Source organism: Notamacropus eugenii, chromosome 2, assembly GCF_028372415.1.
Source record: "Notamacropus eugenii isolate mMacEug1 chromosome 2, mMacEug1.pri_v2, whole genome shotgun sequence".
NCBI lineage: Eukaryota > Metazoa > Chordata > Mammalia > Diprotodontia > Macropodidae > Notamacropus > Notamacropus eugenii.
In genome coordinates, this window is record NC_092873.1 from 321,196,039 (window position 1) to 321,220,631 (window position 24,593).

At 37.3% G+C, this 24,593-nt stretch overlaps 1 protein-coding gene across 6 annotated transcripts in view; it reads right to left on the minus strand.

Annotated features, from left to right (window-relative positions):
* RBFOX3 (RNA binding fox-1 homolog 3) overlaps nucleotides 1–24,593 on the minus strand; it is a 967,429-nt gene that overhangs the window by 421,981 nt on the left and 520,855 nt on the right. Inside the window, exon 3 of one of the 6 annotated variants that reach the window (XM_072645207.1) lies at nucleotides 21,733–21,804. The exons of the other annotated variants lie outside the window; for them this stretch is intronic. The gene's annotated coding sequence lies outside the window, so the exon portion shown is untranslated. The remainder of the gene's footprint in view (nucleotides 1–21,732; nucleotides 21,805–24,593) is intronic. 6 annotated transcript variants of the gene reach the window in all.

Here is a 24,593-nt window from a genome sequence, read left to right on the forward strand (position 1 = left end):
ACTGAAGAGCAATTTCCCAGATATACACATAAAATTCATAGGAGGGAGGTTAAAACAGAGCTCAAATGGAGTGAACAATGGAAGCAAGGCATACATGTAGGTGATGTATGAGGCAAGCTGCCCCAAACTCCTGGTACTGCAAACTTGGAATTCTTTTCTCTCTTTGTTGAGCCCTGATAGCTCCCCTTGGAGGCGGGTTTCTATACAGTAGGTTCCTCAGCTAGGTAACCAGTATCTGTTCCTCTCTATAGTCTAATTCTCTTCTCTGACAACAGGGCTCCTGTTTCTTGAAGGTGATTTCTCCCTTAAGTGACTATCTCTCTGTATCTATATCTATCTGGAACATGTGTCTCTTCACCCCACTAATTACAGGATCTTACCATCTTAGTGTCTCTCCCCTTCAAAGCTACATGCCTAATATTTGTGTGTATTTTTGTAAATTTCCTCCTCTTTACTCTTCCTGAAGGGAGTTCTCTACATGCAGCTCCTAGTTTACAAGGACTTCAGATCTCAAAATCTGAAATTCACTAGGTTTTAACAATATAAAACAAGGAGAATTATGGCCCATTTATCTGCTCAGCTAATTTAGAAGTTCCCTTTGTGATGTAATCAGAGAGTTCTTTGTATCTCATAAAGGGAAGTTGACTAAGTACTTCATTAATATCATGCGATTGCATTCTGAGCCTCCTATGACTATATCAACAGAAGTGGAGGGGGAACCTCAGAACCTTATAACATCATTAATTACAAAATTTACTTGAGGTCACTTTTAACAATGCTTGTCTTGAATTCCTTTTCGTATTGACTGTCATGAGCATTAAAATTGCCAGCTATTTGATTGCATCATCTTTGCAAATATGTATAATTTGTGCTGTGGTTGATCTTTTCATCCCCAGTACTTAGCACACAACTACACTGATGTTTATTGTATTGTACTGAATTGAACTGAAATGAATGGTAAGAAAAGAACATTAGTTCATTTATGTTTTAACTTATGCAACCCAACATCCAGGGCAAACTAATCATGATTCAGAATTCCAAAGAAAGAGTAAAGGAGTCATGGAAAGATATGTACATTCAAAGACAAACTCATCTTTCTACTATTACTTCCCCTCCCAATTGTATGCCATATACCAGTAGGCTTATTCCCATTGAATTTGTCCAAGTAGACCACTTTACTGTCATAACCAAATGATATAGGGTAAGAAAGATTATGTAGTTGGCTAAGAGATCTAAAAAGAACTCCAAGGTATCTGATTAAGCATCTTAGTGATTCAACAGGGGCCTGTGGAAGATGAATTAAAAGTGGCATAACTTATAAGATTAAGGAGATAATTTACTTTCACATTAGCACGATCAAATCACATATAGATTACTGCGACTTGTTTGAGGTGCCACATTTTAGTAAGGACATTGATCAACTGAAAAACATGTAGAATAAGGCAAGCATGATGGTAAGGGCATTGAGATAATGCCTATGAGGAATGACTGAAGGAACTAAGAATGTTTAGCCACAAGGAAAGAACATTCAATGGGGATATGATAATTGTCTTCAAGTACTTGAAAGGGTGTCATGCAGTACTTGTTCTATTTGAACACAAAAGAAAGGACCAGGAACATGGAATGGAAGTTGACAAAGTGGAAAATTTGTGATTGACATCAGGAAATTCAACACAACAATTAGATTTATTCAAAAGTAAAATGGGCTACCTTGGTAGAGTGGGTTGATACCTCAAGGGAGGTGTTCTAAGAGAGTCTGGATGACTTGTCAGGTATGATAGTGGAGATTTTTTTATGGGTGTGTATAGGTTGGGAAAGATAGCACATGAGTTCTCTTCCAACTCTAAAATTCTAGGTGAATTTACTAGAAATGCAAGAACAGTTTTCATGAGAGCAACAGCCTAAAAACAAAATCCAAAGTCACTTGCAACACAGGTGAATTTTCATGCCATTACTTCTCCCATTTCTTTGTGCCAGAGAGGAGGTGATGGTGTTATTAACTACTACCCTAGAAATGCTAGTATTTTATTGGAATATTAAGTCTTTCCTATGCTAACATTTGGTAATATGCAATAGCTCAGTAATGGGGACTTCTAGTACACAAAGGGTTCTAATGGCTCCTGAATATTACACATAACTACTAATTGCTACTACTGTTCATGAGTCACTTTTCCCTGCTTCATACTCCTTTCCCTTCCTTTTAATTACCTCTTTTTTTCTTGATGTAGCTTGAACTTTGGAAATAGTATTTCTATTCAGCCCTCCTCTCTCTCTGTACAATATCTACCTACTGAGAGTTGGCAAGAGTCTGGTACTAACCATGGTTTTCAAGGTGTGTGGCAATGCTCAAAAACAGTACAAAACCAAGATTTCATTAAATGCATATAAAGAAACTGAAAGGGTGATCAAAGTCACATTGTTTGGATAAACCCATTGCTATCTTGCTAGAAAGGCAGGAAAAAACTCTGTATCTTCCATTTCAAGTCTGTTAGCAATCTTGTGGAGCCCATTAAAAAGAGGTGGCAACTTGCTGGAGCTGAACCATCCTCTAGTGCTAATGAGGGGTGAAGTCAGAGACTGGCAGAGAGACAGCAAGAAGGCAAATTTCACATAACACCTCTTCACTGATTGAGTACAATTAGCTAACACAGATTTTGGTTATATCATGGCCTGAACCATGCAACTTTTCTCCTCTATGCTCTCTTTTCTTCATGCAACTACCTCTAAAGACAAGATAAAATCAATTCCCCAGCCTATAAGTGGAAGTATGGTCAGGGCTATTTCCTGTCTTTTTTTTCTTAGCCTTCCTGCAAACTTCTATAGGCCTAAGGATCTGAGAGTCTCCAGTAGGGAAGAAGGCAATAAACACCCAAGAAGTGACCTGGAATAAACCAGACTGCATGCTTTGAGTGACTCTCAAAAGTACAGTGATGTGGAAATTCTCCATATTCCAAGTAACCCCTCATCAGCTGAGATTAGCCTTAATGCTGGCTGACATCTGGAAAATGAATTGAAGAGCACAATTTTGGCATCCAACATACACCAACGATACTCCAATAAGGGGAAAAAGCTAACTCCTCAGAGGTTAACTACATCTTTGTGGATGAATTAACATTATGTTCTCATTTTCTCACCCTAGCACTTGAAACTTTCTTCGTGAACAGGTTGATTCAGTTTGAGATTCTCCTGGCCCCCTCCTTCAGGATAGCTTCAATGGTAGATAGGGAGGCAGTTGACATAGGAAAACATTTCTGTAGACAAATTCCAAGTGCCTGACCTGTGACTCCCATATCTGCTGCCATGACAGATTCCCCCAGATGGAGCTTAGATGAGATGGTTGCTGAATGGGAAGGAGGGTGAGTCCTCACAGGAGGCTCCCCTCCTCTCTGCCTCTTTGATAATGTGTATTACTATAAGACAGCACCTGGCAGTTCACAGCCTTACAGTTGTATGAAGCAGATGCTCATCTATCACTTTATCATCTCCATACTACTTTTGGGAACAGAGGGATAGGAAAGGAAGGGCTGGATGAAAATGAAATATCACAATATCACAAAATATCACAAAACACAATATCAGTCCACAAGTCACTTCATCCTAAACTTTTCCTCTCCCCAGCCAAAAGATTCATGACTAGGGTTCTCAATGAGTATATGGTTCATCGGAGACAACAAAGAAGGGGGGGGGTAGCAGAAAGCAATGTCAGCAAGTTGCAGTCAGCATCTTTTAATAATCCTATGAGGGAAGATAGGTATGCAGATGTGAACTGAAGGGATGGAGCTTCATAATTCTACAGAGAGTTTAAGTCGGTTAACTGAGGTAACAATCTTATTGTCTGTTCCATTTGACCCTGTGGGAGAAGGAATTGCAAGATGCCAGATATTTGTCCAATGGGTCCTAGGAGGATTGTAAACATTTAACTATGGATCCTTTTCTCCAAAAAAGCAGTTCCTTTAAACTGTAATCTAACAGAAAGAAAAAAAAAGTGTTATGTGGGGGATGGTGGGAATCTTAAGTCCAGATGTGCCTCATCAACATAAAGAAAAGAAGAAGGTGAAAAGTGAGTTGCAAAGGTCTTTCAAGATCCAAAGGTTCCGCTCCGAAAGATGTTGTCACTGTTTTTTTTTTTCTCATTTTCTTACTTCAAAAATAAAAGTAAAAATGTTTATGTAAACATAGCTGCAATACCAATTACTTTCTTTCCTTACCCCTCCCTTCCTGCTTGAAACACCAGCCTCCTGGATATATATTGTTCATTCCCTCCTAAATCATTCCTGATGGCTGGACTTCTTGCACTCCATTACAGAAAGAGGTTGTGCGGGAGTCCCAGTTCCGTTTAGCTAGCAGAAAAAGCCTCCCAGGAAAAACCTACCCAGGAGCTGTCCAGTGCTGAACTCCAGCATGATGGACGATTATGGACCATCTGCACTTTCAGAGGAGGATAGATTTATGAGCAACAGAGACAGCTAGAAGAGTGTCCATTACTATAACTCACTGCCCTCTTCAGAGATATTCTAATCAGGCATCTTTTCTTGCTGCTGAAAAGTCCAGGTTAAGCATTACCAGGAAGGAAAATCAATTATGTTTTTGTTTTGTTTTAAAGACTTTTTTTGGTCAAAGGTGTTCGAGTTGGGGGATGAAAGAGGAATGGAGAAATACTGTAATCAGAAAAGCAGCCAATCAAGAGGTCTAGCAACAATTCTTGGTCTCTAAATGTGGCACTGAGAACCCTGGCACTTGGCTTCAGGAGCCTGGCGTTGAAATAGTGTCAATAATTCACTCCTCAGCTGAGATTTGACAAACAGTAAAACATTAGTGATGTCTAGATCTCCCAGAAGAGCCTCTGTGCCCACAAATAGACTCTCATATACACACTCTAGTGTACAGATACATCATCATCAAACCTGCCTTACTTTTTGTTCCCCACCACCCATTCACCACAGGTATACCCATTTTCCAATCCATAGGCACAGGACTGCTAACTAGCTTGAGTCTTAGTTCCTAGCCTTGGAAGGAAGTAAATAGGAAATCCTTGGTTTGGAAAGCCTTTGTTACAGAATTACCTTCCTTTTTACGCTGTTATCTTATAACTACTGCCCAGAATCATAGAATGTAAGAACTGAATGGGACAAGAAGATGTCAAAGTTCCTTCTCATTCCCAAGTGTGGCACAAATCAGATGAAAATTAATTGGGAAATATTTAACAAAATTAACAAAATAGAGATAATGTCAATGTGATTTTCTCAGTCAATATGTGACTCTCAGGGATCTTTATGTACAGTTTAGTAGCTACCATTACTGTTTGAATATGATATCTCTGATCCTGTAGGCCTCTCCTTATTCATCAGATGAGATAACATGTTATAGTAGAAAGAAGATTAAAACTTGGATATCAAGAAACATGGATAAGAAGTAAAGTTCTGCTACTTACCAGCTCTGTAACTAGTTCAACAGGGAGCAAAGAAAACGAGGATAACAACCATGGAAAGTAGTGATGGGTAGGACCTGGATTAAAGGTCATGGTGAGGAATACAAGTATCTGACTTCACTTTTTCCCTTTCCCTATATTAATTATTTTGTTAACTAGTTCAACTCTGTATTATCCTTTATTCTCATCCATGGTTCTATCATCGTTCATACCTGGCCAAACCCTGACACTAAATTGCCCTCAATATCTATCTGATTCATGTCTACATGTGTAAATGTTACTTTATTATTGAACAAAGCTGGATAAGATCATTCAGCCATGCTGACTAGACTCCCACAAATTTTGCTATTTTGGGAATTTACTGAAGAAATTCTTTTGCTCCTTCCAAACTGATTCCCTATCCAACTCCCCCCGTCCCCCACAGAGCTTCTTCCAAACTTTCTATTCTCCACTCAAGTTGAACACTTTCTCCTTCTGAATACTTTGTTCAATTGTCTCAGTAAAGAATAAGGTGAGGTTTTCAGCTGAAAGAGACAGAATAAGAGATGAATTGGGATATGGATTGAGAAAATACCATTACACTTCAAATTTAAGAGATCACTATTAATTTTGGAGAGAAAGTAGTTTCAGTTGAGTGATGATGTCAGGAACAAATACGCAAAGGTTTAAGAAGTGAATGAGAGGAAAAGAAGTGGGAGAAATAAGTATAGATAGTTTTCTCTAAGAATTTGACTTTCCTGAGAAAGGGAGAAAAAATATAGGGGACAACTTGAGAAAGTGGTATGGACTACTGAGCATTCCTTCAGGATGGGAGATATTTCATCATGTTTTTGGTCTGGAAAGTAAGAACTACTAGCTAAAGAAAGATTAAGGATTATAGAAGATGATGGTTCTGTGGACCATGCACTTGAGAAGATGAAAGTTAATAAAACCTGTGGTATTTGTATATGAGTAGGCTATTATAAGGAAAGGACCACCTCTTGATTGAATACTGGTGTAAAGGAAAATGTGTTATGAAATGAAAAGAAAGGATCTCTCATGGGTTTTGATGACATCATTTTAAAAATTCTCCTACTTGTCCAACTGCTTCTTTTTATGTTCTTTGTTAGATTGTCATCCATATCATACCACATATAGTGTGATGGATAGAGTGCTGCAATTTGAGCCAGAAAAATCTGAACCAAATTGGGCATAAGATGCTTAAGAGCTATGTCATCCATGGAAAGTCATTTAACCTCTTAGTGCCTCAGTTTCCTCATCTGTAAAAACAGGATTGGACTTGATGATCTCTAAAGTCTTTTCTAGCTGTAAATCTGTGGTCCTATGAACTGTGGATATAAAACAAGGATCTGTTTTGGGCTCTCTTCTTTTATCTAAATATATTTTCTCATTTGGCAACCTCATCAGATTCATAGGTTTACTTAGAAAAATTATCCCCAGATTTATACATGCGAACCCTAATTTCTTTTAGATGCAGTCCTCTATGACCACATGCATATTATATATATATATATGTATGTATATATATATATATATATATATATATATATATATATATATATATATATATATATATATATATATATATATATATATATATATATATATATATATATATATATATATATATATATCAGACTGGATGTTTACAATAGGCACAATTTGAACTCCATGTCTCTAATAAAAAAATTAATTGTCTTTCCCCTTAGACCTACCCCTTTTCTGACTTTCTCTTTTTCTGTTTGGGGTATCATTGAAATTCTGGTCATCTAGGTTTTGTCAACATTGACAACTTCAGTGACATTCCTGAATCCTCACTCTATCTTATTCTACATATTGAACCAGTTAAAAATCTTGTTTCTACCTACACAACATCTCTTGTATTTATCTCCTTTTTATCCTTATCGAGGCCTTCATTGCCTCTTACCTAGATATTATACTAGGTATTAATAGGTGTTATGCTAGTCTCCTAATTATTCTTCCCATTTCAAGTGTCTCCCCCATTCCAAACTACATAAGGGATGTTTTCCTAAAACACAAATCTGACCATATCAATTCCCTACTCAATAGTTTTCAATAGCACTTTATTGACTCTCTGGGATCAAATATAAATTCATTTATTTCCCATTTAAAGTTCTCTATAACATTGTACCAACCTAGTTTTCTAACCTTATTATACATTACAACTCTTTAAGTACTATGCAATATAGCCAAAGTAGCCTACTTATTCCTCCTTACACTCAACAGTGTTTCCTATCACCACACTTTTTCACTGGCTGTCCCCTCTGTCTGTAATACATTTTCCCTCACATTTGCTTAGTAGAGCCTTTTATTTCCTTCTAGACTCTAGTGTTATCTTCTACATGAAGTTATCCCTGATCTTCCAGCTGTTACTCCCTTCCCCACAAATAACAATGCATTTATTTATGTATAACACATAAGTATATACATATATGTACATATATACATATATGTTATCATAATGGAAGCCCCTTGGGGGCAGAGACTATTATGTATCTGGTACAATAAATGCCAAAAAGTAGGTGCTTAATAAATGACTTTTTTATTGATTGGAGATATTTGCAAGAATACAGGTAAATATAATTCAGAGAAATTCCAAGAACATGGCAGCTATTTCCCTAACTTCCCCTTGTGTCTGTCTAAAGACACTATAATATAGCCTGCTGTTTTGTTAACTGGAGTATTTCTAGTATACTGAATTTTGACTCAACCACAAAGAGGAAAGGGTTTAAGTCGAGAGAGTTACAAATGCAAACTTCAGCAGAGAGCCTAACATCTGCCTACATGTTAGATATGTTTCTAACTGGGGGCTCAGAGCAATTATGACTAAACTCTTAACTTTGTCTAAAATAAAACCCTTAAAGTTGAATAGGAGAGAACCGTGTGAAACTTATGGGTCACTGTATAGCTTTGTAGGCTTAAAAGGTAACCATCTACGTGTCTACATGTAGATGTAGACATCTACAGCATTGTCTACCAAATGCTGTAGATGAGAGACAGGTTGGAAGGAGAAAGGCAATTTGCCTCACAGTTATCACTGACCCTTTATTTATTTCATTACAACTGAAGGGTTTCTCTGGGAAAACATTCATATCAGCACTAAGCTTCCTACATTAGGCTTGACTGTCCTTCAAAGCAGGGGAGAATTGATGGATCCATATTATCCATGGAGAACCTTGTTCTCCATGGAAACAACTATCCCTCTGGTTTCACTATTATTATTAGTTTTTATTAGTTTTATTGATTATCCTTATTAACGTGATACAATGTAGACCTCATTATAGACATCTAGGTGTCCCTAGAAAAAGTTCCTTTTCCACCTCTTACCTCAACTTCTGCCAATCTCTTATCTGCAATGCATGCTATTCAAAGGGAGGGAGGGGGAAATGAAATGGAAGCCTAGCCCTCCAAACCTTTTCTCCCACAGTAAAAATTACTGCCAATGATATTATATGGGCAACTCATAAACTTAAATCATCTCTGAGAACTTGCTTCGTTAAAGCTTCCACTATATAATCCAGCAATTACTCCAAATACAATGCCCTCTCTTACTTCTTCCTGAAAGGTCCCAAGCAAACCTTATTGAACTAATAAAATATTGCGTTCTTAACAATGAAAATAAAGGGTGGAGGGGGAGGGAGTGGCAGTGAAACAAGGGAAAGATTCAGTTTGTTATTCTTTTTAAATATAGCACCATAGCCTGCCTAGCCTCTCAAATGAGTTTAGAAGAACCTTCAGAGTACAAAATGAATCTGACAAAAATGCCCCTTCTAATTTCTACTCTGCTCTCTCTGCCCCCTTCTTTTCCAATAACACACAACTATATTTTCAGTCTTCAGATCCCCTTCTCTTTCATATTGCTTCTTTAATATCCAATTATTTGTTCCATTGCAAACATTCTACGGAAATGGCTTTATTGTTTTGTAGATATTTGGTGTGAAAAGGAGAGATTTTCCTTCTCCTTCCTATTATCATCAAAAACTAAGCATTACATTCCAGATAGAAATTGACCAGAGCAGAGTTCAGTGAGACTATCACCCTTATTACTCTGAATACTATATTTCTGGGTCTAGGGAGAGAATTTAAGACCCCTGATTTCTAATCTAAGAGTGACTTCTGATCATGAATATCAAAACCTATTTATTCACTCAATCTAGAAAGCCCTTCTCATCTAGACTCTAGCTCAGCAATTAGTTCCTAAACACACTTAAAAGCACAGTTAAAATATCACCTATTTCACTGAGCCTCCCCTAGTTTCCCAAAGTTTTCTAGCACATGTACCTCCTCTTAGTGCACTTTCACATTCTATCTTGTACCACAGTTATTTTTGTACATGGCTTATTTCAGAAATTCAGATTGGGGAGAGAATCAATTAGACAGTTCTCCTACTATATATAGTGAGTACTCAGGATAAATCACTAATTAGAACAGAGGTAAAATAGAAAAAAAAGTTGACCAAATCACATTCTGTGCCATCTATTCTTCATAATAAAAAGCTTGCCATTTTTTTATTTCTACCTGTGCATAGGTTGGCAATCCTTGGTCATATTCTTTTGAAGTACTCATGATGTGCATATGTTACGAAGGTCAAAATAAAAACAGTCACATCTTACTCAACAACTTCAAAGAGAAGTGATAAAAATGAGAAATTCTTTTTTTTATTTAACTTTTAACATTCATTTTCACAAAATTTTGGGATCCAAATTTTATCCCCATTTCTCCCCTCCCCCCACCCCAAAACGCTGAGCATTCTAATTGCCCCTATCACCAATCTGCCCTCTCTTCTATCATCCCTCCCTTCCCTTGTCCCCATCTTCTCTTTTGTTCTGTAGGGCCAGATCACTTTCTATACTCCATTACCTGTATTTCTTATTTCCTAGTAGCAAGAACAATACTCGACAGTTGTTCCTAAAACTTTGACTTCCAACTTCTCTCCCTTCCTCCCTCCCCATCCATTCCCTTTGGGAAGGCAAGCAATTCAATATAGGCCATATCTGTGTAGTTTTGCAAATGACTTCTATAATAGTCATGTTGTGTAAGACTAACTATATTTCCCTCCATCCTATCCTGTCCCCCATTGCTTCTATTCTCTCTTTTGATCCTGTCCCTCCCCAAGAGTATTGACTTCAAATTGCTCCCCCTTCCCACTGCCCTCCCTTCCATCATCCCCCCACCGTGCTTATCTTCTTTTCCCCCACTTTTCTGTGTTGTAAGATAGGTTTTCATACCAAAATGAGAGTGCTTTTTATTTCTTCCTTTAGTTGAATGTGATGAGAGTAAGCTTCATGTTTTTATCTCTCTTCCCCTCTTTTTCCCTCCACTGAAAAGTCTTTTGCTTGCCTCTTTTATGAGAGATAATTTGCCCCATTCCATTTCTCCCTTTCTCCTCCCAATATTTCTCTCTCACTGCTTAATTTCATTTTTTTAAGATATGATCCCATCCTATTCAATTTACTCTGTGCTCTCTGTCTCTATGTATGTGTGTGTGTGTGTGTGTGTGTGTGTGTGTGTGTGTGTGTGTATTCCTGCTAACTACCCAAATACTGAAAAGTTTCAAGAGTTACAAATATTGTCTTTCCATGTAGGAATGTAAACAGTTCAACTTTAGTAAGTCCCTTATGACTTCTCTTTGCTGTTCACCTTTTCATGCTTCTCTTAATTCTTGTGTTTGAAACTCAAATTTTCTTTTCAGCTCAGCTCTGGTCTTTTCATCAAGAATGCCTGAAAGCCCTCTATTTCATTGAAAGACCAATTTTTCCCCTGAAGTATTATACTCAGTTTTGCTGGGTAGGTGATTCTTAGTTTTAGTCCTAGTTCCTTTGACTTCTGGAATATCATATTCCATGCCCTTTGATCCCTTAATGTAGAAGCTGCTAGATCTTGTGTTATCCTGATTGTATTTCCACAGTACTTGAATTATTTCTTTCTAGCTTCTTGCAATATTTTCTCCTTGACCTGGGAACTCTGGAATTTGGCCACAATGTTCCTAGGAGTTTCTCTTTTTGGATCTCTTTCAGGTGGTGTTCTGTGGATTCCTTGAATATTTATTTTGCCCTCTGGTTCTAGAATATCAGGGCAGTTTTCCTTGATAATTTCATGAAAGATGATGTGTAGGCTCTTTTTTTTGGTCATGGCTTTCAGGTAGTCCCATAATTTTTAAATTGTCTCTCCTGGATCTATTTTCCAGATCAGTTGTTTTTCCAGTGAGATATTTCACATTATCCTCCATTTTTTCATTGTTTAGGTTTTGTTTTGTGATTTCTTGGTTTCTCATAAAGTCATTAGACTCCATCTGTTCCATTCTAATTTTGAAAGAACTTTTTTCTTCAGTGAACTTTTGGAGCTCCTTTTCCATTTGATTAATTCTGCTTTTGAAAGCATTTTTCTCCTCATTGTCTTTTTGAACCTCTTTTGCCAATTGAGTTAGCCTATTTTTCAAGGTGTTATTTTCTTCAGCATTTTTTGGGGTCTCCTTTAGCAAGGTGTTGACCTGCTTTTCATGCTTTTCTTGCATCTCTCTCATTTCTCTTCCCAGTTTTTCCTCCACCTCTTTAGCTTGATTTTCAAAATCCTTTTTGAGCTCTTCCATGGCCTGAGCCCATTGAATATTGATTTTGGATGTTTGGGATACAGAAGCCTTGATTTTTATGTCTTTCCCTAATGGAAAGTATTGTTCTTCCTCATCGGAAAGGATGGGAGGAGATATCTGTTCACCAAGAAAGTAACCTTCTATGGTCTTATTTTTTTCCCTTTTTTGGGCATTTTTCCAACCAGTTACCTGACTTTTGGGTCCTTTGTCAAGAGTAGGGTATACTCTGAGAATCTGTGAAATCTCAGTTCTTCCAAGGTGGCACGATCAAGTGTGTACTGGTCTGGATGCAGAGAGGGATTTTTATGTCCAGAATCTTAGCAATTACCTTTCCACAACTACCTAGCCTTCAGTTCCACCAAGTCAGCACTGGGGGCTGATTTTCAGATAAGCTGGATGGGCAGGGCTGCCATTCAGGGTGAGACAAAGACCAGCTTGGCCAGGGCCTCCACCCAGGGCTGAGGTAAGACTCAGCTCTTCAGTGCCCCCAGGGATTTTTATGCTCCCAACAACAAGCAGTCTGTATGGGCTTCTGTGCACCCTCTGTGGCTGCTGCCTGCTGCAAGAGCTATGGGAAGGCCCTTTTCCCTTCCTGGCCACAGCTGATAAAACCCCTTCACTGACCTTTGGTGCCTGTGGGTTGAGGGATTTGTGGCCCTATTGCTGCTACTGGAGATTCTGCCCCCAAGGTGTCCTCCTCCCAGAGTCTTGTGGTGCTGTGCCATACCGTAGCCAAGGCTGGGCTGGGCTCTGCGGTGGGCTCTGAGCTTGGCTGCAAGTCTGGTGCAACCAATGTTTCCGTGGGCCTTTCAGGTCACCCTGGGCTGGAAATCTCCTCTACTCTGTTGTTCTCCACTTCTGCTGCTCCAGAATTTGTTGAGAGTCCCTCTCTACAGGTATTTTGTGGGCTGTGTGGGGAGACCCTATGTAAATGTGTCTTTCACATCTGCCATCTTGGCTCCAACCCCCCAAAATGAGAAATTCTACAAAAAAACTATTCAAGGTTCTCTAAATCAAGTAAAACATATTGTTGCATACTTTGTTACCTAAGTGTGAAGGCAGAATTGAAGTTTTCTGAGGGCAGGCAGTGTGTGTCAAATCATCATTGATTCTCCAATTCCTAACACAGAACTTTACACATAGAAAGTGTTTAATAAATTATTATTGAATTGAATTGAAAGTGGTCTTAGAGGATGATGATGAAAAATTATGTGGGAAAATATGGGATAAGATTAAAAAACAATGAAATTGAAAGCTTGAAAGTTATTCAGAAGATTATTCATGTCTGTGTATCAAGAATATTTTCTTCAAAGTCAGTCTATAAGGAAACATGAGAAGCAACAAATGATAACAAAATGAAACTGACTATATCATAATAATAAGAAATGGATACTAAAGGATACAGCAACTACTTCAAAATCAGCTGAATCTGAGCAGTTTTATCACTGTTTAGTTAAAAGGCTAAAAAAACACCCCAAATTCAAAGAAATGACAAAGATTTGAAGACATTAAGAGCAATTTTACGAGGGATACAGTATGTTGTGGTGAACAAAGTACAGGCTATGTAGTCAAAGAACCTATGTTGAAATACTGGCTCTACCATTTACGCATTTGTTACCTTGAGTAAGTCATACATTCAGTCATTTATTATTTGCCATTGAATGTGTTCAGAACTGGAAATATAAAGGTAAAAAACACTGTCCTTTATCCTTAAGGGAGCTCACATTCTAATGAAGAAGATATGTCAATGACTATTTACATTCAAGATGGAGAGAGAGAGAGATGGAGAGAGAGAGAGAGAGAGAGAGAGAGAGAGAGAGAGAGAGAGAGAGAGAGAGAGAGAGAGAGAGATGGAGAGAGAGAGAGAGAGAGAGAGAGAGAGAGAGAGAGAGATGGTATATAGAAGATAATGTCAGAGGGAAGACACTAGCAAGAAGGGTTGGGGAGAGGGGACAGGAAAGGCATTTTGTAAAAGGTGAGGCTGGAACTGAGTCTTTTTTTAAGATGATATTTTATTTTCCCCAAGTACATGTAAAAATAATTTTTAACATTCATTTTAAAAAATTTGAATTCCAAATTCTCTACTTCCCTCCCTTCCCTTCCCCCTCCCTGAGATGGTAAGCAATTTGATATAGATTATACATATGCAATCATGCAAAACACACTTCCATATTAGTCATGTCGTGAAAGAAAACAGACCCCAAAAAAGAAAAAAACTGAAAAAAATTTAAAAAGGGAAAAAGAGTATGCTTCACTCTGTATTCAGGCTCCATCAGATCTTTCTCTGGAGGTGAACCATATTTTTCATTATGAATCTTTTGGAATTGTCTTAGATTATCATATTACTGAGAGTAGCTGTCTTTCACAGCTGATCATTGTACAGTATTGCTATTAATGGGTACAATGTTCTTTTGGTTCAGCTTATTTTACTTTGCATCAGTTGATGTAAATCTTTCCAGGTTTTTCTGAAATCAGCCTGCTCATCATTTCTTATAGGAGAACAGTATTCCACTACAGTCATATGCCACAATATTCAGCCATTCCCCATTTGATGAACATCCCCTCAATGTCCAGTTCTTTACTACCACAAAAAGAGCTGCAATAGATATTTTTGTACAAAAAGCTTCTTTTTCCTTTTTTTAAATCTTTTTCGGATACAGAGTTTAATATCCCTTTGAACAAATTGCTCTCCAGAAAGGTTGGTTCAGTGGAACTGAGTCTTGAAGTAAGCCAAGGAAACTAAGATATGGATGTAAGAAAAAGGAAAACGTTTCAGAAAGTGTATAACAGATTTAAAAGTGGATAACACATGGATTCAGGAGATGGATTATCAAGTGAAAGAAAGTAGCAAGTAGGGCCCAGAACTGGATCATACAGTGCATAGATATTAAAATGATTAGAGAGGTAGGAAGAGTCAAGATTCTGAAGAGTTTTTAAATGCCAAATAGAGGATTTCATATTTAATTTTGAAGGTAATAGGATGTCACTAGAGTTGAATGAGTGTGAGTGTGGGAAAGGGTAACACACATTTCCATTTAAGGAAAATCAGATTGGAAGCTGAGTGGAGAATGTATTTGAATTGGGAAAGATAGGAGGCTGGGACAATTAGAAGTTATTGCAATAACCAAGGAAAGAGGTGAAGAGGGACTGTATTAGGGTGATAGTGGTGTGAGTGGAGAGAAAGGGATATATACGAGACAAGCTGTGAAGGTAGAAACATTTTAAGCCTCAGTTTCCTCATTTATAAAATGTGGGAATTTCACTTCAAGTTAGTGTGGCTATATAAAAAGTCATTGAGGAAAACGTCACTCTCACATTCAAAGAAATAAAAGGAGAAATAAATCAAATAACGATCAAGAGAAAACTTCAATCAATTCAGAATTGCACAAAGAAACAAAAGATTATGGGCACTAGAAAGGTGTCTTGTCAGAGCAGCCCAGAGTAAGCTCAGAAAAACAATCTGCAATCTCGTTGGTGCTTGGACAAGGTGCTCCAGAGGTACCTGTCTTGCAATACTCTGTAGCCAAGTAAAGAAAGTTCAGAGTGATTGGACCAAGAAACTATGAGGGCTGGAGTGAAGTGGAAACATTTAGCATTTCTGGCTACAGGCAAGGAGCTAGGACCAGAAGCACTCATACAGGGGCACACAAGAGGCACCCCAGTAACTGAAGTGGTCTGATCACGCTCTTCTGTCACTAAACTTTTGGGAGATGATTCTTCAATTAACCCTCAACCTTCCATTATGGAAGTCTATTTTCCTTATAAATATTTTCTTCCTAACTCTATCCTACCTCTTACTATTTTTTTGGTGCCCATTCATCTCTCTTTATTTTCATAAACTTATTGACTGTAATGCATATATGGAGACTGAACATGCATTACCTTGACAGTCTTTGTTTCATGTAGCTATATTTTCTTTTTTTCCCCAATATATAATTTATTTTTCAGTTCTTAACATTCATATCCAGAGAATTTGAATTCAAAATTTTCTCCCCATCTTTCCCCACTTCTGCCCCAGGACAGCATGTACCCCATCCACCCCTTCTTCCAGTCTTGGTCCCTTCTATTACCCACCTTTCTTCCATTCCCCTTCCCCTCTATTTTCCTGTAGGGCAAAATAGATTTTTATATTCCATTGCCTCTATATCTTAATTTCCAGTTTCATGCTAAAACAATTTTTAACATTCATTCCTAAAGCTCTGAGTTCCATATTCTCTCCCTCCCTCCCCACTCACCCTCATTGAGAAAACAAGCAATTCTATATAGGTCATACATGTGTAACAATGCAAAGTACTTCCATAATAGTTACTTTGTAAAAGACTAACCACATTTCCCTCTGTGCTATCCTGCCCTTCAATTATTCCAATTCTTTCCCTTGACCTGTCCTCCCACAATAGTGTTTGCTTCTGATCATCCCTTTCCCCAATTGGCTGTCCCTTCTATTATCTTCTCTGTCCTATCCTCTTCCCCCTTGCCTTCTTGCAGGGCAAAATAGATTTCCATATCCAATTGAGTGTGTATTATTCCCTCCTTAAGCCATATCCCATGAGAGTAAGGCTCACTTATTTCCTTTCATTTCCCCTCTCTTCCCCTCCATTGTAAAAGCTCTTCCTTCATTCTTTTATGTGAGATGATTTGCTGCATTCTACCTCTCCCTTTCTCTTACTGTTAGTACATTCCATTCAACAGTAAATGTAATTTTTTTAGGTATTCTCCCTTCATATTCAGCTCACCCTGTGCCCTCTGTCTATGTACATATACATATATATATGCATACATACACACACATACACCCATGTACATATACATACCTATACATATATAATATACACATACATACACATACACACCTACATATATATATTCCCTCTAACTACCCTAATACTGAAAAAGGTCTCATGAGTTTCAAATAACATCTTTCCATGTAGGAATGTAAACAGTTCAACTTTAATGAATTCCTTAAGGCTTCTCTTTCTTGTTTACCTTTCCATGTTTCTCTTAATTCTTGTATTTCAAAGTCAAATTTTCTCTTCAGCTCTGGTCTTTTCAACAAGAATGCCTGGAAGTCCCCTTTTTCATTGAAATTCCATTTTTTCCCCTGAAGTATTATACTCAATTTTGCTGAGTAGGTGATTCTTGGTTTTAACCCTATCTCCTTTGAACTCTGAAATATCATATTCCAAGCCCTTCGATCCCTTAGTGTAGAAGCTGCTAGATCTTGTGTTATCCTGATTGTATTTCCACAATACTTCAATTGTTTCTTTCTAGCTGCTTGCAATATTTTCTCCTTGACCTGGGAACTCTGGAATTTGGCTACAATATTTCTAGAAGTTTTCCTTTCACAGTTTCTTTGAGGAGGTGATTGGCGAATTCTTTACATTTCTATTTTGCCTTTTGGTTCTAGAATATCAAAGTAGTTTTCCTTGATAATTTCTTGGAAGATGATGTCTGGGCTCTTTTTTTAATAATGGTTTTCAAGTAGACCAATAATTTTAAATTATCTCTCCTGAATCTATTTTCCAGGTCAGTTGTTTTACCAATGAGATGTTTCACACTGTCTTCTATTTTTTCATTCTTTTGGTTTTGCTTTATAATTTCTTGATTTCTCATAAAGTCATTAGCTTCCATCTGCTCTATTTTAATTTTTAAAAAACTATTTTCTTCAGTGAGCTTTTTGACCTCCTTTTCCATTTGGCCCATTCTGCTTTTTAAAGCATTTTTTTCCTCATTGACTTTTTGGACCTCTTTTCCCATTTGAGTTAGTCTATTTTTAAAGGTGTTATTTTCTTCAGTGTTTCTTTGGGTCTCCTTTAGCAAGTTGTTGACTTGCTTTTCGTGATTTTCTTGCATCGCTCTCATTTTTCTTCCCAATTTTTCTTCCACCTCTCTTACTTGATTTTCAAAATCTTTTTTGAGCTCTTCCATTCCCTGAGACTATTGCATATTTTTTTTGGAGGTTTTGGATGCAGAAGCCTTGACTTTGATGTCTTCCTCTATTAGTATGCATTGTTCTTTCTCAACCGAAAGGATAGAAGAAAACACCTGTTCACCAAGAAAGTAACCTTCTATAGTCTTACTTTTCCCCCCTTTTTGAGCATTTTCCCAGCCAGTTACTAGACTTTTGAGTCCTTTGTCAAGTGGAGGGTATATTCTAGGGATCTGTAAGTGATCAGTTCCTCCAAGGTGGCACAATCAAGGGAGAGTAGTTTACTTCTCTCGACCTGTGCTCTTGTCTGTGAACAATCACAAGCACTCTTTTCTGCCTAGGCTCTGGGTTCCCTCTCCACAGTTACCACCAGCTCCACCACACCAGCACCAGTGCTCCTCCTCACCCCAGGACTACCATTCCGGGTTGAGATCCAGATCAGCTGCTCAATTCCCCCAGAATCTTTAGATGGAGTGCTCCAAAAGTGGACGTGGCTGAAGTAACTGCCACTGCCCTGGGGCTGGGGTGGGACCCATACACCCTTCTCACCCAGGTGAAAGAGTTTTCTTACTGACCTTTGAAGCTGTGTTTGGTGCTTGTGGGTTGAGAAATCTGAAAACCACAGCTGCTACTTGTGATTCCATTCCCTGGATCCTGCTCCAGTCCTGTCCATGCCATGCTAAGTGACCAAGGCTGGGCTACACTTCACTCTGAGCCTGGTGCAATAAACCTTTCTTGTCAGCCTTCCAGGCTGTCTTGGGCTGGAAATCTCCTTCACTTTGTCGTTTTGTGGCTTATGCTCTTCTAGAATTTGGTTAGAGTCACTTTTATAGATATTTTATGGGTTATACAGGGACAGCTAGAGGAGGTCTGTCCTTCTACTCCATCATCTTGGCTCCACCCTCCTATACTACTTCTTAAACATCACTTTTCTCTTGTCCTTTTCCTGACTATTTTTCTGTTAAAATTTATTTCTCTGCCAAAACCATTATATGTATTTGTCTTTCTGATTCTTCCTTGCCTCATTCACGGTAGAGTTAGATTCATGAGATGGCTCTTTCCACTCCCACTCTATGTTTGTATACTCTTCTGATGCACCTAAATTATGAGAAATGATAAGTTTCTCTCCCTTCTTAATTTTGTCCTGAGTCTTCTCTTAAAACTAGCAAAACAGTATAAAACCACATACTAAACTATTTTTCTTTGTTTTCTCTCTTTGTGATTCTTAAAGATAGAGGAATTTTGAAGAGATACTTATCTCTCCTCTCTCTATTAGAATGTCAATCCTTTGTCATCTATCAGTATCTAATAGGTCCAATTGATTGAATGTGTTTACCTTTCTAGGTTTCTCATCTCCTATGTTTGCATTTCAAAGATTCTACCTAATTCTGGTCAGGAATTCCAAAAAGTTCTCTATTTCAATAAAGCTCAATTTTTTTTTACCTGTAGAATTTTACTCAGTTTTCAGAATGAATTCCTGATTATAACCTTTTTTGTTTGCCCTTTGGATTATCATATTCCAAAATATTTTTTATTTTATAGTAATTGCATTATATTGTGTGATCTTGACTATGCTTCCCTGGTGACTCTATTTTCTTTTTTGTGGAAGTTCATAGTATTTTTCTTTGACTTCAAAGATCTGGATATGGAATTTTCTGAGTGTTTCCAATTTAGGGTTTCTTTCAGGAGGTGACAACTTGAGTTTTCATTTTTCTGTCACGTTAAAATAAACATGGGCAGTTTTCCTTTTGATTTCATGAAATATGATATTCGGCATCATTAGTCATGTTTTTTGTGTCTTATGAGTACTAAATTATCTCTTCTTGATCCATTTTTCAGGTCAGTTTTTTCTGAAGTAGACAATTCACATGTTCTTTTGACTTTGTTCTAATATTTCTCAAAGTCTAAAGTATGAGTTCTGTTTCTCTTGATCTATTTTTTACGGAGTCTACTACTTAACTCATGCTTTCTACATCCTATATTGTTATTTACTCACTTTACACTTTTTCAAATTAAGACAAATTTAATTTTTAATGTCTTCATTACTTTCTTCTGGATGGAACAAATGCTTGAATTCTTTGTGGCCAAGCTATTCTTTTTCTGAGGCTCTCCTTGTATTTACTGTGGAATTATTCTTGTTTTGTGGATTTATTTAAAGGGTTTCACCTAAGTAATTGTCTTGTATTAAAAGTTTTCTTCTGAATACTTATATTACTAGTCTTAATTTCTGGACTGAGAATTTTCTACAACACCAAATTTTGTCCTTTCCCAGAGTTTTGGATATGGTAAGGAGTCCATGTTTGTCCTTATGTCCTCCAAATTCTGGGTTATGCTGAAGTTACGCTACCACTGCTCTGGATGGATGGAGCTAGTTCCAATGTGGGTTGTGGCCTTGGCTATCTTCTTCTTGTTTCAATCACCAACCACCAGTCTCCTGTTTTAACCCTGACATGATCTGACCAGTTATCAGTGACTGAATTTTCCTCAGGCTTCTTGGTAGTCCCCTGGGGCAATTTATCTAAAGCAAAGAGTATTTTCTTTTCTTGGACAATCATCCACTGGAGCTGGATCAAATCACCCACTGGAGCTGGATCCTGTCCTCTGATATGGAACCAACAAAATCACTATCTTCCACCCTCTTAGAATCTTAAATAAGTACACTGATGGCCTTGCCTTGTACTTACCAGGGGTTGACCTCATTCTCTACTATAGCTCTAACAGATCAGGACTGATATTCTCTTGGTCTGAGGCCTCTTTTCCTTGAAAATGCCTGAAGTCTACTGGCCATTTTCTTGTGTAGTCATGGATTAGATGGAAGAACTTACTTTGTGTAACTAAAGCAAAACACAACTTTAAAGTTTTTCATCTAGCAAGGAACCTGTCATGCATGTGTTGAGATCATTAAAAAGATTCCTTGATAGATGCCACAACAGAGGTAATTTTGTTCAATTATTATTATTCGGGATGCCATTCAATCAATAAATAAGAATTTATTAAGAACTTGCATGCCATGCACTGGTCTAACCAGAAAAAGACAAAAACAGTCCCGGCCATCAAGGAACTAATATTATACTGGCTGAGATTATACATATATACACACATACAAACATGAATATACATACATATATACATACATATTTACATATATGTATATACACACATATATAATTTGAACATAGAAGATAAATATAGAATAGATAGAAAGTAACCTAAAGGGATGGCATAAATATCTGGTGCTGGAGGACCAGGAAAGGTCTCCTTAAGAAAGGGCCTTGAGCTGAGTTCTTAAAGAAAGCCAGAGAATTTAAGAATCAGAGATTGAGAGGAAGAAAATTCTTGTCATGGAGTATCGATAATGCAAAGGTATGGAGAGTATAGATGGAATGTTATATGCAAATAGGTCAGAATGGCTGAATTGTAAAGTGAGTGGAAGGGAATAAAGTGCAATTAAGACTAGAAAGATAAGAAGGGAGTAGGTTGTAAAAAGCTTTAAATGCAAAAGAACTATATATTTGATCCTGGATGTAATAGGGAGCCCCTGGAATTTACTGAATTGGGGACTGGGGAGGAGAGACATGGTCAGATGTTACATTTCAAAGGCAGCTGCTATACTCGTGCAGTGGAGAGAACATTGAGCCCAGAATCAAGAAAACCTGAGTTTAAATCCAGCCTCAGTCATTTACTAGTGATGTAACTCTGGGTAAGTCATATAACTTCTGTTCACCTCAGTGTCCTCAACTGTAAAATCAATATAATAATAGCACCTACCTCACTGGATTATTTGTAGGTGACTCCAAGATGTGCTCCCAAGAAATGGCATAGAAGACATCACCATAATGACTAGAAAAGATAGATGTTAAGTTTCAAGAATGAGTAAAGATAGATGAACAATTTGTATTACACTGGTATCTATAAAAATAAATGAAGACCTCTAGTACATTGAGTAGACCATCAATGGACGTAGCTTGGGCAAGAATCATGAGGGATAAGAACCCATAAATGAGTTGTCATTTAAACTAGTGAAAGCAATGCCTGTATCAGTGAGATCTATTGAAATATCAAAGAAAGAAGTCTCAGGCTTAGAAAGATTCTGGAGATGCTGAAAAATTAAGTGAAAGTTTTAGCTGAGTTCCATCTGGGCTCTTGACTAGACTGATTTTGTTACCAATAAAACCCTAAGCATACTGTATGTTCTTTTTGTTTTGGACTGGATAGTTACGGAATTTATAATACTAGAGATATGCTAGGAGGTACTGAGTGGTTTAATGACTTGCCCATGTCCAAATAGCCAGTATATATCAGATAGGAGATTTGAAACTAGGTCTTGCTGACTGCAAGGACAGCTCTCTTTCTAGTATGCTACATTTCCTTTACATGGTTTAACAAGCTGAGTTTTCCATATAATAACTTTCCTTGCATCAGCATAAGATTTTATATCCTGAAGAAATCTGTAGATTATTTATATAGAAGAAGATAATAAATGGAGGAAGGGAAGTTGGTTTATATTTTAGCCTCTAACATGATCTAACATGATTCTTTAATGTTTTCAGCATATATGGACATGGGACAAATCATTAAATCTCTTAGTGTCCCCAGAAAAAAACTCTAAGTCTATAAACTGCAGAAGAGTTCCTGATTTTCATTGATGAAAGAGTTCCCTGAGTGAATTTATAGTATTTCTTCATTGTTCCTAATCTGTCTCATGGCAATTGCTTTCATTCATCCCACAGTATTTGGCTGGAATGCTTGATTTAGGTTCTTATGACCTTCTGGGTCACTGAATATTGGAAGATTCACAACCAAATAAGCCTCATACAGTATGAAGTCAATGCAGATGACTCTCTAGCACTGACTTATCAGATTATACAAGGTACAGTAAGTGACTTATTTGGCTGGAAAGCAATGTATAGAGGGGTGTGAACTATGAAATCAGCCTAGAAATATAGCTTCCAGTCAGGGTTTAAAAGACAAACAAAGGAATTTAAATGACAAAAGGAATTTGTATTTTATCCTCCTGGCAACAAAGATCCAGGGAAATTCTTAATCAGCTGATTTTGGGTCTGCAAATTTCCTGTCCTTTATGTTTTAGACTTTTGAAGACTCACATCCATAGCACACAACTATTTCATCTTCCCACATCTCTTATATTGTTCTACCTTAAGGTATCATGTTGACAGAGCCTAAAGATTATTTATCTAGCCTGGACAATGTTTTGTTTTGTTTTTTTTTCAAGGTCTCCAAGACCCAGGGAGAAGATGCAATGCATTCTGTTTGTAATCTGATTCAATTGCAGACTTAGTACTTTTGAGGTAAAGGTCAGGTGCATTAACCTTATCTCCTTCTTCCAAGTAAGAGAGCTTACCAAACACTTTGTGAAATAAAGGAATCATCTCAGCAGATGGTCATCTGTGGACTTGAGCAAGAGAAAAAGAACTTTCCATCTTTATCTCCTTCCTTAATCCTACCTCACTGTTACCAAATGTTTGGGTTAAAAAAAAACATTTTCCAAATAAGAAATAATTCTAGCCTAATTATGGTCAACACTGGGGGAAAGAAATCATCTTTACCTAATCATTTTTTAAAGTACCGAAGGAAAGGCATGATCAAGTGGGGCATAACTGTTAATGAGTGATTTGGGCACAGATTAACGAATTGCCAGGGTTGGAGGAGAAAGGAATAATCAAAAAAACTCAAACTACCTTGTGATAAAAACTGGCTAGAGGAACCAAACTTGTGTCAATGAGCTCAAATAGGTTGAGAAATGAAGGGAGAAAAATAGATGGAAACATGAAGGAGAGAGACAACTGTACGTACACCTCAAAATAGAGAAATCAATCCTTGGAAATAAAAGTACGTGAAATGAAAACAAATTGTTTCAATGGTCCCAGTTCCTCTCTCCTTCAACTTTTTACTTTTGTTAAAAAAGTGTCAGTTGGGTTCTTCAGGTTCATAAACCCATGTTAGTCTTCCTAGGCACCTGTCAGTTTCAACTATTTCACTTTCTTTTGGTTTCAGAGATGAAATACTTTAATTCTCCTCTCTTAAATTGATACATAGTGTCATGTCATCAAAAGCTATTATTTTTTACACAAAAGGAGCAAAAAGAAAAAGAAAAAATGTATAGTAAAAAGGAGAGAAAGATAGAGAGAAGAGAAGAAAAGAGAGAACGCATTACTTAGAAAACTACAAGCTAAAAGTATCTTCCAGAATCAATTCAATCCTAGTGTTGGCTATCAGGTTCTACTTAGAGATCTCATGCTATAATAGAGAGATCTCTGAATGTTGAGCCAGAAGATCTGAGTTCAAGAATCTGGTATAGTGTAAAAAGAGCACTGGACTTGAAATCTAAATCCAAAGACAGACTTGTTTTACAGTTTTGCTATTTATTAGATGTATGACTTTAGTCAAATCATTTCACCTTTCTAAGGCTCAGTTTCTTATTGTAAAGTAAGGAAATGGATACCTAGAATCCCTTCTATATTTGAGTGTATACATTATAAGTGAAAATTCTGACACTAGCTATGTAGTCATGAACAATTTATGTACCTGAGCTTCTATTTCTTCATTTGCAAAGTGGGGATAATATTCATAACTTCCATCAGAAGTGTGATTCTGAGTAAGTCGCTTAA